A 13,687-nucleotide genomic window follows, 5' to 3' on the forward strand; every position below is an offset into this window, starting at 1 on the left:
CCCCACAAGAGATTGAGCCAGACTTGCCTTTGAGGGTCCAGGAGTCTCTGGCAGAGATGTGGGTCAACAGTGGCCTGCTGAGAATCGAATACAACAGTGCACGCACAAGACATTTTGAAGGAGGTTGTCATTATTTTCATTATCCCTACCACAGTTTAGTCTCATGTCAAACAACAGGGAGGAAACACAGCCCCACCCATCAACAGAAAATTGAATTATAGATTTACTGAGCATGGCCCCACCCATCAGAACAGGAACCAGTTTCCTCCACCGTCAGTCTCTCCCATCAGGAAGCTTCCATAACCTTTTATCCTTATCCATCAGCCAGGAGACAGAATAAACAAAAACAATCACAGAAAACTAATCAAACTGATCACATGGATCACAGTCTTGTCTAACTGAATGAAACTATGAGCCACAACAAGTAGGGACATCCAAGATGGACGGGTCATGTTGGAGAGTTCTGACAAAACGTGGTCCACTGGAGAAGAGAATGGCAAACCACTTCATTGTACTTGCCTTGAGAATCTCATGAACAATATGAAAAGGAAAAAAGATATGACACTGAAAGATGAACTCCCCAGGTCAGAAGGTGCCCAATATCTTACTGGAGAAGAGTGGAAAAATAACTCAAAAAAGAATGAAGAGACAGAGCTAAAGGGAAAACAATGCCCCTTTGAAAAATGGACTGGTGATGGAACCAAAGTCTGATGCTGTTAAAAAAAAAAAAAAAACATTGCATAGGAAATTGGAATGCTAGGTCCATGAATCAAGGTAAATTGGAAGTGGTCAAAGAGGAAATGGCAAGAGTAAACACTGACATTTTAGGAATCAGTGAACTAAAATGGACTGGAATGGGTGAATTTAATTCAGATGACCATTATATCTACTATGGGCAAGAATCCCTTAGAAGAGATGGAGTGGGCATCATAGTCAACAAAAGAGTCTGAAATGCAGTACTTAGGTGCAATCTCAAAAACTACAGAATCATCTCTATTTGTTTCCAAGACAATCTGTTCAATATCATAGTAATCCAAGTCTATGCCCCAACCATTAATACCAAAGAAGCTGAAGTTGAATTGTTCTATAAAGACCTTCAAGATCTTCTAGAACTAACACTAAAAAAAAGATGTACTTTTCATTATAGGGGACTGGAATGCAAAAGTAGGATATCAAGAGATACCTGGAGTAACAGGCAAGTTTTGGCATGGAGTACAAAATGAAGCAGCACAAAGGCTAACAGAGTTTTGCCAAGAGAATGCACTGGTCATAGCAAGCACCCACTTCCAACAAAACAAGAGAAGACTCTATACATGGAAATCACTAGGTGGTCAATATTGAAATAGATTGATTATATTCTTAAAGCCGAAGATGGAGAAGGCCTATGCTGCTGCTGCTGTTGCTGCTAAGTCGCTTCAGTCGTGTCCGACTCTGTGCGACCCCAGAGACGGCAGCCCACGAGGCTCCCCCATCCCTGGGATTCTCCAGGCAAGAACACCGGAGTGGGTTGCCATTTCCTTTTCCAATGCATGAAAGTAAAAAGTGAAAGTGACGTTGCTCAGTCGTGTCTGACTCCTAGCGACCCCATGAACTGCAGCCTACCAGGCTCCTCTGTCCATAGGATTTGCCAGGCCAGAGTACTAGAGCGGGTTGCCATTGCCTTCTCCGGAGAAGGCCTATAGTGTCAGCAAAAACAAGACTGGGAACTGACTGTGGCTCAGACCATGAAAGCCTTATGGCAAAAGTCAGACTTAAACTGAAGAAAGCAGGGAAAACCATTAAACCATTCTGGTATGACCTAAATCAAATCCCTTAGGATTATACAGTGGAAGTGACAAATAGATTCAAGGGATTAGATCTGATAGAGTGCATAAAGAACTATATACCAAAGTTCATGACACTGTACATTGTACATTGTACAGGAGTGATCAAGACCATTGCCAAGAAAAAGAAATGCAAGAAGGCAAAATGGTTGTCTGAGAGGCCTTACAGAAAGCTGAAAAAAGAAGAGAAGCTAAAGGTAAAGGAGAATGGGAAAGATATACCCATTTGAATGCAGAGTTCCAAAGAATAGCAAGGAGATATAAGAAAAACTTCCTCATTGATCAATGCAAAGAAATAGAGAAAAACAATAGAATGGGAAAGAATAGAGATCTCTTCAAGAAAATTAGAGATACCGAGGTAACATTTCATGGAAACATGGGCACAATAAAGAGCAGAAATGGTTTGGATTTAACAGAAGCAGAAGATATTAAGAAAAGGTGGGACGAATACATAGAAGAACTATATAAAAAAAGATCTTAATGACCCAGATGAGCAGGTCGAGAGTGCCCTCTGGCGGCCATCCAACGTCAAAGGGTGGTCAATCAAGCTCACATAAATTATGAAGCTTCCTGGGGGTCATCTTGACTCTGTAATCTCCTACAAAGCCCTTCTGATGCATCGAACCATGAGACAGGGCGCTCAGGGCCGGTGCACTGGGATGACCCAGAGTGGGAGGAAGGTGGAAGGGGAGTTCAAGATAGGGGACACATGTACACCCATGGCTGATTCACATCAACGTATGGCAAAAACCACTACAATATTGTAAAGTAATTAGCCTCCAATTAAAATAAATAAATTAATTTTTTAAAGCCCTTCTTAAAGTTCTTTATCACACAATCTAAAACTGTTGGCTTAGAGGAACTTCCCACAATGTTGAAAAATGTAATCTATCTGGCAGGGTTTTGAGGAAATCTCTCAGATGTCAACTCAAGGAGTCAGTTAACAGAAGAATAACCGGTAACCAATAATTTCTCCCTCCTTGTGTATCCTGCCCTGAGTCGGTGGTTCAAAGACAAACAAGGGTGGGTGGTTCTCAAAAGAGGAGACCATTCAGATGCCTGCTTGGCTGAGTCCCAGGGGTGGGGGGTGGGGGTGTTGGGGGGGTTACTTAGGTGTCTCTTTGCATTGGCTGCTGCTGCTGCTGCTGCTGCAGCAGCAGCAAAGTAGTGTCCAACTCTGTGCGACACCATAGATGGCAGCCCACCAGGCTCCGCCATCCCTGGGATTCTCCAGGCAAGAACACTGGAGTGGGTTACCATTTCCTTCCCCAATGCATAAAGTGAAAAGTGAAAGTGAAGTCACTCAGTCGTGTCCGTCTCTTCACGACCCCATGGACTGCAGCCCACCAGGCTCCTCCGCCCATGGGATTTTCCAGTCGAGTACTGGAGTGGGTTGCCATTGCCTTCTCCACTTTGCATTGGCGAAACAGAATAAATCCCTGATCCAGATCTGTCTCATAGGGAAGGACTGCCTTGAGCCATATGAGGTCACCGTGGAGCCCCAAGCTAGGGCCCACTCGGACTCCATAGCCACGAAGGCCGTGAAGCCACACAATTGAACCTGAAGTGCAACCGAATCAGGCCTCACACTCGTTCACATTCATTTTTTGTCTGCCTTGCCGCTCTCCAGAGGGAGATTAAAGATGCCTCTTAGCATTGGCAGGTCGGTATAAACCCCCAACCCACACCAGCCTTGAGGAGAGGGATCAAATCCCCCAGAGCCTGGCACGGCCTTTCAGCCTTATGAATTCCTCACGGAACCACAGGTTTTGGGCCCTCTCAGCCTCTGTAGTCCAAGGACTGTGGCGCTCACTTTCACTTCCTTCAATCAGCAATCATGCATACACAATCACTGGAGGTTATCACAATACCTCCCTTTTCCTGAGTCCTCAAGGCTCCCTATCTGATTCTTCCTTCCTGGGAGCTCCAAGGTAATCAGTCTCCTCTTCTACCCATTGGGGTAGGACCTCCTAACTGGGGACCGGCCCTGGGGCCTTATCTTATCCTGTGGCCATTCCTGGTGAGTTGGTCCGTCCCCTCAATGAGTTCGAAGGGGACTCGGCCGTCCGGAGAGATGGAAAGCGGGTCTGAAAGAGAACCCGGAGCCCTTCAGGTGGCGCGCCTCCTCGTTTGTCTCGGGTCTCCTCTGCTCTCACCTGGCCGGGCCACCAGTCCAGCAGCTTAAGGGGCTGGCATGGTTGGAATCTCGCTGGGGCCTCCAGAAATGTTACAGATAGCAGTACTCAAGAAACCAAGCACCACACTTGAAGAGTTGGAGAACTCAGGTTTATTACACTAGTGGGCCCAGAGGAATTAACACTCCAAGCTCTGAGCCCCAAACAAAGGAGCTACAGAGCTTTTATACATGGGCAGGCATGATTAAGTGGGTTTGCAGGGGCTAGGGCAATTGCAAAGAGTAGGACAAGGGTGAGCGAGTCCACAGTTTCTGAGATCTACATGATCTAGACTTTGCAAGGAGCAAGCTGAGTTACAGAGGCAGAAAGAGCAGGAAGTTATGTAAAAATTTTAACTTTTCCTCTGTAGATGATACGATTCCTGTTTGTAGATGATATAATTCTATGCATGTGTGTGTACTAGGTCACTTCAGTCATGTCTGACTCTTTATGACGCTATGGACAGTATCCCGCCAGTCTCCCCTGCCTTTGGGATTCTCCAAGCAAGAATACTGAAGTGGGTTGCTGAACCCTTCTCCAAGGGATGTTCCTGAACTGACTGAATCCACCTGGCTTACATCTTCTGCATTGGCAGACAGGTTCTTTATCACTAGCACAGCCTGGGAAGCCTAATACTACATACATCAGTTCAGTTGCTCAGTCACGTCCAACTCTTTGCAACCCCATGGCCGCCATCAAGGCAGGCTTTCCTGTGCATTGCTAACTTCTGGAGTTTGCTCACACTCTTGTCCAACGAGTCAGTGATGCCATCCAACCATCTCATCCTCTGCCTTCCCCTTCTCCTGCCTTCAATCTTTCCCAGCATCAGGGTCTTTTCCAGTGAGTCAGTTCTTCACATCAGGTGATCAAAGTATTGGAGTTTTAGCTTCAGCATCAGTCCTAAACCCCTTCAGCAGGGGCCCCACTGTGCAACCTTATTCTCATTTCATCCCAATGCTACTTAGAGACAGGGGAGTCTCTAAGCTACTCTATGCCCGCTGCACAGAGAGGATGCTTGTTCACACACTACTCCCAGGAGCACAGTCTTCTGGTGGGCTGGCTCCTCCAAGGAGGAGCCCCTCCCAGGCTCACCTGGGCAGGTACCCCACAGGGCTCAGCACCCAGGAACCGTGTACAAAGACCTCATTGCAGAGCACCCCCAGTCCACCTGTTGGTCAGGTCTGACCCTGAGCCCCTCAGAGCAGGACCTGAACTAACAAACAGATGCTCCTGAACAGGTCAATGATCCTAGGCTTCACTATGCAGCCTCCCTCCACCGAGTCTTCCACAGACTTCCACTGAACCTGGGCCCTGGGGCCCTGTCTCCACACACCACCCCTCTTCTCCCTGACACCTGGGTTCCTCTCATTAGGAGAAGGTCTTCTTGAAATTACCTCTTACTCGTGGGCCATATAAAATGATTAGAAAACAAGCCAGAGCTCCTGCCCCATGTCCATCCTGACCCTCAGGACCCACACCTGTTCCTTGCACCTGGCGGGCACAACAGGGCCCACTTTCTGCAACTGTGCCCCTGACGGGGATGATGGGCTAACCTAACCTGGCCAGCCAGCCCTTCCAGGTGTGCCTGGCTTGAGGTCTCTGTAAGTGGGTGTAAGAGTGCGACTCCATGCCATACGCGGTTGGATGTGTGGAGCTGGGCTGGCAAGAAGGCCTTGCAGGTTGCTGTTTGTGATCAGGTCTTTTCTAGACCAGGTAAGGAAGTGGTGTGTCACCCGTACCTGCTGTTGGATGTCTCCTCAGGCAGTGGACGGGAGTGAGGAAGCAAGAGAAAAGGCAGTGGAAGCCAAGACTGGAGGGGTAACTCAGGTAGGGAAACGGAAAGCTTCCTGAAGAACTCCCTGGGTCAAGACCATCCTGCCTGGCCTGCAGGAGCCAACTTGACAAGCGTGCTGTTGCTGAGGTGGCTCCAAGCCCTTTCCTCCAGCCTGTGAGGTCTTTGCTCATATTCAGGTGTTTTACCTGGGAAGGGTGTAGATGAGATTTAGGAGAAGCTAGCCTGAGGCTCAGCCAAGATTTACTAGAGATGCCTCTGTGTGGTCCCCCAACTTCCCACTGAGGATGCTCATTGTGGGGGAAGGTGGAGGAGGGGGTTGCGTAAGGTGGTGGAGATGGTGGAAGGGCTGCTGGCTGCATATAAGTCCCCACCCCTGACCATCTTCAGAATTGATCATCAGTGTAGCAAGGAACTTAACTGGGTTTTCACCTGTGTAACTGGTGGATTCTTAATTAGCGATGTGAACAGTGAAATTAAATGTTCTCAGTCAGGACTATGTGTATAGGTGTCAGAATCTGGGGAGGTGTGTGCAGCTGGCACCCTAGAGATGGGCTTCAGACTTGACCACTTAACATTCTGGTGTCCAGCCACTGCTTTAGCATTTCTGAGGGCCCAGTGCTCACTCCAAGGATTCTGTAATCTGGCCTCCATCTGCTTTTAGTGAGATCTACACTTCTAGCATCTTATAGAACAGGGTCTGTGTGGTGGTTTAAAACAACAAGAGTTCATCCTCCACCCAGTCCTGCAGACCAGATGTCTGAGATCAAGGTGATGCAGGCATCCAGGGGCTCCAGGATGGGGTCCTTCCTGCTTCTTCCAGTTTCTGGCACTCCAGGGGTCCCTGGACTTGTGGCCCCTTCCCTCCCATCTGTGCCTTCATCTTCATATGGCTTGTTCTCTATGTCTTTCTCCCTTCTTTTGTCTCTTACAAGGAACCTGCTAATTGGATTTAGGGCCACCCACACCCAAGATGACTTCACCTCACCATCTTTAAATGCATCTACAAAGACCCTTTTCCCAGATACGATTTTATTCACAGGTTCTAGGGGGACACATCTTTTGGGGTCACCACTCAACCCATTGAAAGTGAAAATCACTCAGTCTTGCCTCTTTGTGACCCCATGGGCTACAGCCTGCAAGGCTTCTCTATATGGAATTCTCCAGGCCAGAATATTGGAGTGGGTAGCTGTTCCTTTCTCCAGGGGATCATCCGATTCCAGGGATCAAACCCAGGTCTCCTGCACTGCAGGCAGATTCTTTACCATCTGAGCCACCAGGAAGCCCATTAATTGTGTATGCTGCTGCTACTAAGTCACTTCAGTCGTGTCCGACTCTGTGCGACCCCATAGATGGCAGCCCACCAGGCTTCCCTGTCCCTGGGATTCTCAAGGCAAGAACACTGGAGTGGGTTGCCATTTCCTTCTTCAATGCATGAAAGTGAAAAGTGAAGTCACTCAGTCGTGTCCAACTCTTAGCAACCCCATGGACTCCAGCCCACCAGGCTCCTCCATCTATGGGATTTTCCAAGCAAGAGTATAATTGTGTATAAAATATCCTAAAACTCTCATTTTAGGAAATTACCAAGTTCCCATATAGACCGGCCTGTTAGCCCCCAGGGTGACATGAGGAGGAAGTGGATGGACAGATGCATCTGGCCTGGAAGAGGGGTCCAGGCTGGAAATGTCACTGGAATCATCACCAGGAGCAAGAGAAAAGGCCAGAAGGGGACAGGTGGGTCACAGCCGACCCCATGCAAGTAGCAGTGGTCTTTTGGAGGCAACTCAGGGCCAGAAAGACTGGGCTTCAGCTGCTCAGCTTCATTCTCTTGTTCCTTTGTAAAACACGGTGTCAGAGTTTGAGACGCCATCAGGAGACTTCTGAGCCCAGTGTTGCTGTGGCTTCATCACAGGGGCTCCAGGCCTTACCATGTCCCCACTGGAATCCAAGACTTCAGGGAACCCTCTGCCCTCAGGACTGGTTTCTCTTCTTCCAACCAGCTGCTTGTTGAAGGCCCACATTCTCCCATCATGATTCCACCCCCAGAGCCTAAGGAGTAGTCCAGTGTATAGATGGACCACTCAGTCTTCATGCTCCTGTTGCTGGACATTTTGGTGGAGTCTATGTCTTGGCTATTGTAAATAGTGCTTCCCTAAAAACAGGGGTGCATGTGTCATTTCAAATTGTGATGTTTTCCAGATCTGAGCCCAGAAGTGGGGTTGCTGGATCCCTTGGCTCCTGTGTTTACTTTTTTCAGGAATTTCCATGCTGTTTTCCATCATGGCTGCACCCTTGTGCATCCCCACTCAGAGTCTAGGAAGATCCCACTTTTCCTACATCCTCTGCAGCACTTATTCTTTGGAGATCTTTCTGACAAGTGAGAGGGGATTCCTCAGTGTAGACTTGATTCAGTTCAGTTCAGTTCAGTTGCTCAGTCGTGTCCGACTCTTTGCAACTTCATGAATCGCAGCACACCAGGCTTCCCTGTCCATCACCAACTCCCGGAGCTGACTCAGACTTACATCCATCTAGTCAGTGATGGCATCCAGCCATCTCATCCTCTGTCGTCCCATTCTCCTCCTGCCCCCAATCCCTCACAGCATCAGAGTCTTTTCCAATGAGTCAACTCTTCACATGAGGTGGCCAAAGTACTGGAGTTTCAGCTTTAGCATCATTCCTTCCAAAGAAATCCCAGGGCTGATCTCCTTCAGAATGGAATGGTTGGATCTCCTTGCAGTCCAAGGGACTCTCAAGAGTCTTCTCCAACACCACAGTTCAAAAGCATGAATTCTTCGGCACTCAGCCTTCTTCACAGTCCAACTCACGTCCATACATGACCACAGGAAAAACCATAGCCTTGACTAGACAGACCTCAGTCGGCAAAGTAATGTCTCTGCTTTTGAAATGCTATCTAGGTTGGTCATAACTTTTCTTCCAAGGAGTAAGCGTCTTTTAATTTCATGGCTGCAGTCCCCATCTGCATTGATTTTGGAGCCCAAAAAAATACAGTCTGACACTGTTTCCCCATCTATTTCCCATGAAGTGATGGGACCAGATGCCATGATCTTCGTTTTCTGAATGTTGAGCTTTAAGCCAACTTTTTCACTCTCCTCTTTCACTTTCATCAAGAGGCTTTTTAGTTCCTCTTCACTTTCTGCCATAAGGGTGGTATCATCTGCATATCTGAGGTTATTGATATTTCTCCCCATAATCTTGATTCCAGCTTGTGTTTCTTCCAGTCTAGCATTTCTCATGATGTACTCTGCATATAGGTTAAATAAGCAGGGTGACAATATACAGCCTTGATGTACTCCTTTTCCTATTTAGCATTAATTTAATAATGAATGGGTCTTCCCTGGTGTGGTTCGGCAGTAAAGAATGCCTGTCATGAAGGAGATGGGAGAGATGCAGTTTTGATCCCTGAGTTGGGAAGATCCCCTGGAGAATGAAATGGCACCACACTCCAGCATTCTTTCCTGGAAAATTCCATGGACAGAGGGGACTAGCAGGCTACAGTCCATGAGGTTGCAAAGAGTCAGACATGACTGAGCAACTGAGCACAGTAATGATTGAGGGGGATTGTCTTTCCAGGTGCTTGGTTCATGCATAGCTAGACATATATATGTTCTTTTTCAGGTTCTCTTCCCATATAAGTTATTATGGAGTGTTGAGGAGGGTTCCTTGTGTTATGCAGTGGGTCCTTGATGATTTTATGAAGAGTAGTGTGTGTATGTTAATCTGAACCAGCTCATTTCTCCCTGCCCTCCTCTTTCCCTCCTTGGGAACTGTAAGTTTCTTCTTGGGAACCATTAAATCTATGAGGCCATTTCTCTTTGGTAAAGAAGTTCATCCATCTCCATTTTTAGATTCCACCTAGAAGGGAAACCATATGATTCTTCTCTTGCTCCGTCTCCTCTGCTTCTCTTAGAATGATCACTTCTACTTTCCTCCCTGTGGCAGGAAATGTCACTGTTTGATCCTTTCTAATGGCTGTATAATATTGTATTATGTCTAGGTACCCCATCTTCTTTATCCGTTCATCTGTGTTCTGCACTTAGATTGCTGCCATGTCTTGTGTATGGTACCTAGTGCCGCTGTGACCATAGGTCTGCAGGCATCTTTCCAAATTTTGATTTGCTCCATATCTACACCCAGGTGTAGTATTTCTGGATCCTGTGGTACTTCTATGTTTAGTTTTAGGTTTTGTTTGTTAAGAAAGTTCATACTCTTTGTCTAATGGATGTACCGATTTACATTCCCATCAAGAGTGCAGGGGAGTTCCCTTCTCTCCACATTCTCTGCAATATGTATGGGAGATTCTCTGAGATGCCCATTCTGACTGGTGTGAGGTGAGAGCTCACTGGACTTTTGATTTGCCTTCCTCTAACCTTTAGTGAGACTGAGCATCTTTTCAAGTGCTTAATGGCCATATGTATGCCTTCTTCATGAAATGTCCATTGAGATCTTTGGCCCATTTCCTATTGGGTATTTTTGTTTTATTTTTGATATTGATCTGCCTGAGCTATCTGTATATTTTGGAGATGACTTCTTTGTAGGGATCTTTGCTTTGAAATTTTTTTTTTTTCCTATTCTGAATGTTGTCTTTTTCTTTCATTTGGGGTTTCTTTTGCTGTGAAAATGTTGCTAGGTTAATCACATCCCTTTGGCCTATTTTAATTTTATTTTTTGGATGTGGATCCAAAAAGAACTTGCTGTAATTTACAACAGAGCTTTTTCTGCCTATATTTTCCTCAAGGCTTTTAGAGTGTCCATCCTCACATTAAGGTCTGTAAATCATTTAGAGTTTATTTTTGTGTATGGTGTTAGGCAGTGAGAAATGGACTATTTCCTGCTGTATCAGTAAACAAGGATGTCATAGTCATCATCAATTGCCGCCCTCCACTGAGAGCCAGTGGGCCCTCTCAGGGAACTCAGGAAGGAGAAGAGTATCTGCTCTCTAGCAGCCATCAGACTGCAGACACTCCCTAAGGTGAGCCCTGAGGAAAGGAAGCTCAGGATGTGAAAACAGGATGCTGGCCCCAGACGGGTGAGGTGCATATAAAAGGGGTGATTTCAGTGAGCCTCGACTCTTGCATCTTCCCATACACAGAAAAGCACTAAATTCCTTGACTCGGGATATCTGGTTTTCTTTAACAGTAATCTTTTGATATTCAGACTACCTGCCCTTTGTTACAAACTTCTCTGCAACGTGGCTCCTCCCTTCACCTCCTGGGAGCAGTTCTCTCAGGGTTACTTGAGATAGTGCCTTCTGGGCTTGAAGTCCTAAAAATTCCCTCGGAATAAAACATAGCTATTAACTTTTAGGTTGTGAATATTTTTTAAGTCGACAGGAATATTGTAATTTTGTTTCCATTTTCATTGTTTAAGGAACCTCCACGCTGCCTCCATTGGCTTCCCAGGTGGTGCTAGTGGTAAAGAACCCACCTGCCAGCACAGGAAACATAAGAGATATGGTTTCGATAACCTGGGTAGGGAAGATCCGCTGGAGGAGGGCATGGCAACCCAATCCAGTATTGTTGCCTGGAGAATCCCATGGACAGAGGGGCCTGGCAGGTTACAGTCCATGGGGTCGAAAAGAATTGGACACGACTGAAGTGACTTAGCATACACGCACACTTTCTCCATAGTGGCTGTTCCCAATTGACATTCCAGCAACCGTGGAGGATGGTTCTCATTTCTCCACACCCTCTCTAGCCTTGGATTCTTTATAGAGTGTTTGATAATGGCCATTCTGACCAATGTGAGGTGATACCTCATTGTAGTTTTGATTTGGATTTCTCTAATACTTAGCAAGGTTGACATAATTTCCTGCGATTTTTTTTAAGGGTATGAGTGAAACATCTTGCAGTTAACTCTTGCGTTTTGATGAACACTCCTAGAACATTCCTTGAAGGCAGGTGTTGTTTACTCACGACCCCACAGACCTTCTGAATATTAAGTGCCCATCAGCTTAGCTTTCGACATTGTTGTTATGGAAAATGGCCACAAAGCGGTAGCATTTTTTCATGCCCCTTTCATTGTTCTTTTTCTTTCTGTGCAATTTCATTTTGCTCTTATATTGAATTAGAGTTGATTTAGAATGTTGTGTTGTATAACGTGCACAGGAACTTAATTCAGTCGTGCATAAACGCATATCTATTTTTTTCAGGTTCTTCTTCCCATATACAGAAGATCCTAAAAAGCAAGCACTGAGAAGCCAGAATCAGAGAAGAGAATAAAAATGCACCAGGAAGTGGTGGAGGTGTTGGAAACAAATGCAAAATCAAAAAAATGTAGTCCTGTAGAAGCAGGGCTCTGCAAATTTAAAGCATGGAAACTGGATTCCAGAAATCTTTACAGTGAGTGCATTTTCCCTAAGAAAATACCAGAGAAGCCACCCACCGTACCTATTGGCTTTGATTTTGAAATGGAGAAAACAATCAAACAGCGAGAGGCAAAGAGAGTATTGGAAGATAAACACTTTGAACCTATGTGAAGCCTTTCCCTTATTGTATCTTGTTAGGTGTTGTGGATGTTCCCAATAAGAAAGAAATTCCACTCACTGTCCCCAGGACTCCTGCCTTTGTTAGGAAGAAGAGAACCCCAAAACCCACCAAAGAGGATGAGGAGTAGCCAGTAGTGATGACCTCAACAATTGTGCCATTCAGTTCAGTTCAGTTCAGTTCACTCACTCAGTCGTGTCTGACTCTTTGTGACCCCATGGACTGCAGGATGCCAGGCCTCCCTGTCCATCACCAACTCCCAGAGTTTACTCAAACTCATGACCATCGAGTTGGTGATGCCATCCAACCATCTTATCCTCTGCTGTCCCCTTCTCTTCCCACCTTCAATCTTTCCCAGCATCAGGGTCTTTTCGAACGACTCAGTTCACATCAGGTGGCCAAAGTAATGGAATTTCAGCTTCAGCATCAGTCTTTCAGTGAATATTCAGGACTGATTTCCTTCAGGATAGACTGGTAGGATCTCCTTGCACTTCAAGGAACTCTCAAGAGTCTTCTCCAACACCACAGTTCAAAAGCATCCATTCTTCAGTGCTCAGCTTTCTTTATAATTCAACTCTCACATCCATACATGACTACTGGAAAAACCATAGCTTTGACTAGACAGACTTTTCTTGGCAAAGTAATGTCTCTGCTTTTTAATAAGCTGTCTAGGTTGGTCATAACTTTTCTTCCAAGGAGCAAGTGTCTTTAAATTTCATGCCTACAGTCACCATCTGCAGTGATTTTGGAGCTCAGAAAAAAAATAATAAAGTCTGTCATGGTTTCCACTGTTTCCCCATCTATTTGTTATGAACTGATGGGACTGGATGCCATGATCTTAGTTTTCTGAATGTGCAGTTTTAAGCTAACTTTTCCACTCTCCTCTTTCACTTTCAAGAGGATCTTTAGTTCTTCACTTTGTGCCATAAGGGTGGTGTCATCTGCATTTCTGAGGTTATTGATATTTATCCCAGCAATCTTGATTCCACCTTGTGCTTCATCCAGCCCAGTATTTCTCATGATGTACTCGATATAAGTTAAATAAGCAGGGTGACAATATACAGCCTTGATGTACTCCTTTCCCTATTTGGGACCAGTCTGTTGTTCCATGTCCAGTTCTAATTGTTGCTTCCTGATCTGCATGCAGATTTCTCAAGAGTCAGGTCAAGTGGTCTGATATTCCCATCTCTTTCAGAATGTCCCAGTGCCACAGTTGGTTGTGATCCATAGAGCCAAAGGCTTTGGCATAGTTAATAAAGCAGAAATAGATATTTTTCTGGAACTTTCTTGCTTTTTTGATGATCCAGTGGATGTTATCAATCAGACCTCTGCCTTTTCTAAATGTAGCTTGAACATCTAGAAGTTCATGGTTCACATCCTGTTGAAGCCTGGCTT

Source organism: Oryx dammah, unplaced genomic scaffold (assembly GCF_014754425.2).
Source record: "Oryx dammah isolate SB20612 unplaced genomic scaffold, SCBI_Odam_1.1 HiC_scaffold_22, whole genome shotgun sequence".
NCBI lineage: Eukaryota > Metazoa > Chordata > Mammalia > Artiodactyla > Bovidae > Oryx > Oryx dammah.